The following is a 3,209-nucleotide window of genomic DNA, read 5'->3' as shown; positions in this document are numbered from 1 at the left end:
TAAGTTTTTGTCCTAAAGAAGCTTATTCGCTTTCATGCTGAGATGAGAAGATTGATCCCTCTCTCAAATCTGTACAGTAAATATGAAGCTAGATATGTAGATATGTTAGCTTAGCTTAGCATAAAGAGTGGAAACAGAGGGAAACAGCTAGCCTGGATCTGTGCAAAACAGATGCAGCTCTAAAAGCTCACTGATCAAACATACAAACATGAGAGTGGAGTCAATCTGCTCATCTAAAGCAAATGAGCGACTTTCCCAAAAATGTTGAACTATTCCTTTAAGTTGAAGGAAACATGTCAAACAGATTTTTGCGAGTTAAGTTCTAATATAGAGTGATATTTCAGACCAAACTTAATGACATATTTAAAGAGGCGAGGTATCCTTTCTGAGAATGTGATCAAAGGCAATAAGTTAAAAAAAAAAAAATGTACAAAAGAATAAATAAATTCAAATTAGAGTAGGACTGGGCAATATGGACAAAATGAAATATCGTGTATATATAAATTTTGGATATCACGATATCCAAAATTTAAGACGAGTCTCAAATCACTATATGGATATAATAATCAATATATTGCCCAGCCCTAAATGAGACAAAAGTGGACCTACAATCACAAAAAGGGGAAACTATTGCAGCATCATGCAGCCAAATGTCCTTGGTACATTTAAATCACTTATAAACCATTTTTTTTGTGGACCAGAAAACAGACTTAAAAATTTGATTGGGTCTTTTAGTCATCACATTATTGTTTAATTATTAGAACTATTATAATGACATTGTACTCTTCAAAGTAAGATCTGTGAATGTGGCAACAGACGGGCTGCAAACAAGCCAAAACAAAATAAACAGGAAGACAAAAAGAAAAACAGACATTGGGTAACTTAGTTTTTTCAACATTTTGCTCGTAGGGATGAAAAGATAACCAATGTTTACCTCAATTAAGATCATCAGAAAAGAAACGAACAGAAATGTAGAATATTGGATAAGTAGTTTTGTTGCCCGGACATTTTGCTTCTCTTTAGCGACGTAGCTTCATTCACAGATCTTAAGAGTTCGTATTAGATATGAACGATGGCCAAAACTTCTTAAAAAAAATAACAAAAACAGAATTACCCTTTAAAGAAACCCTCAACGCTTTGAAATGCATTTAAGAATATTTCTTTTATCTCTTTATATGAATCTTAAAATATATGTAATGTAACTGGGCACTGGTCGTCAAAAGGCATTTTCATGTATTTTGTCAAGCTGTAGTAATCATGCACTTATGAGTTATTAATGAGAAAAAAAAAACATCAAAAACTACAATCCAGAGCTTTTCCCTTTAAATGCTGAAGGTTGAATGATTAAAAAAAAAAAAAAAAAGGAGAGCGAGATGAGAAGGAAAACCTCCTAAACCTCCTTATATTCATCCGGCTGTGGGGTTTCTCTCATAGAGATTAAATCCCCCTCACTCTTCAGACGAGAGAGAGAGAGAGAGAGAGAGAGAGAGAGAGAGAGAGAGAGAGAGAGAGAGAGAGAGAGAGAGAGAGAGAGAGAGAGAGAGAGAGAGAATAAAAACACTGGCTGTCTTGAAAAGAGAGGAGCAGCTCTTCATTTAGCGACGGTAAACAAGGAGCTTTGAAGTCAGCCATTTAAAAACAGGATTTACATGAATAAATAAATCATTTGAGCTCCGACAAAAAGGCAGACGGCTTTTTTGGGGGGGGGAATCATCTGTGACGCTGCAAATAATTTTGACAGGTTATTATTAATAAATACCACCTGATGTTTGTTTTTGTTGAAAGAAAAACCCTGCGGCGATCTATTTATCAGCATTCATGATCTCGGGAATGTTTCCAAGTGTGACTGTAACTATTTGATGAGATGAAAAACAATGAGAGTTTATATTAAAACACTTTATTGACTCTCGTCTCACAAAGCCTCTTTGTCCTGAAGTTGTGTGAATGAACAATGAGGTCCTTTTTTCTTTGTTTCTTTTTAACTGAAGATGTGCTTCACAACCTTGTGCTTCACATCTGTTTAACGTATGAAAAAAATAATAAAATTAAAAAAATAAACAATAGAAACGTTCACGTCCTCCGTAGGGATGGGGTTCGATAGCATTTTATCCAGTCCAATTCTCGAATCCAAATCTTTTTGAATCTCTTTTTAAATCTCAGGTTTACCATCAAACTTTTACAAGTGATTAAATGTTAAAATAACAAGATGTTTAATCCCCTTTTGTTGGCTGAGGAGAAAGAAGGCAGCCTAATCCATCTTCACAACCTGAACCTTAAATGAGACAAGTAGCACAATACTTATGAAATATAAGTTCATTTTAGACTGAACGTTTGTTAGCTAGAATTATTGTAACGTTTGTAAAAGGATTTCATCTGTAGTCGATCCTGTGGAACCTTTTACACGTAGAAAACAAGGTCATTAAACGCCACTGAAGGATCCACTTAAACAACTTTAACTTAAATTATATTTAGTTCAGTTTTAACAGACAGCTAGACGACCTTTCTGTTAATCAGCCACTCCAAAAACAAATAGAGACTTTACAGGAGAAAACAGGAAAGAAGAAGCCACAAGACTCTACTCCCTGGAATCAATTTTGCTTTTCCTAAATCTCTATTATTGGACATTATTATTATACTACCCCTCATATCTCTTGCTAGCTCGGTACCCTCTTATGTTTCCTGGCTGAAATTCAGCTTGTATAGTATCTCCTGTCTCCTAATTTTGATTAAATAACGCATTTCTTGTGATTTAAAATGCAAAAAATCCTGAACTTTGAAGATTTAAATCAAAAGTTTAGTAATTAATGCTGGGTTCGATTAGCTGCTCCACATCCAGACTGTGGCGGTCGGACAGAAGCTGAACGTTAATGTCATAATTTTGACCGAGGAAGAGGCAACTGTGATAACCCCGAACATCTCCGCTTCCTCTCTGAATGTGTTCCGCTCTGACATCACAGTAATGGCAACGACGCCGGATAGCACGGTAATCTGTCATAAATGAAAAACAAAAAGGATGTGTTTGTTTTGAGAATGGTTATTAATGACTATCGGAGCCCATCCCTAGTCCTCCCTCCTCCTCCGAGTCCTAGTCACCTGCCACCTCGCCGCCTCTGCTCTGGTTTCATGTGTGTGTTTAATGGATGGAGAGCAGAGACGGACGTCTGCGGCGCTGCCTGTCTCCAGATCAGTCTTAGCTTACGTGATTTCTT

This window comes from Anoplopoma fimbria, chromosome 24 (genome assembly GCF_027596085.1).
Source record: "Anoplopoma fimbria isolate UVic2021 breed Golden Eagle Sablefish chromosome 24, Afim_UVic_2022, whole genome shotgun sequence".
NCBI lineage: Eukaryota > Metazoa > Chordata > Actinopteri > Perciformes > Anoplopomatidae > Anoplopoma > Anoplopoma fimbria.
This window is presented reverse-complemented; position numbering follows the sequence as displayed.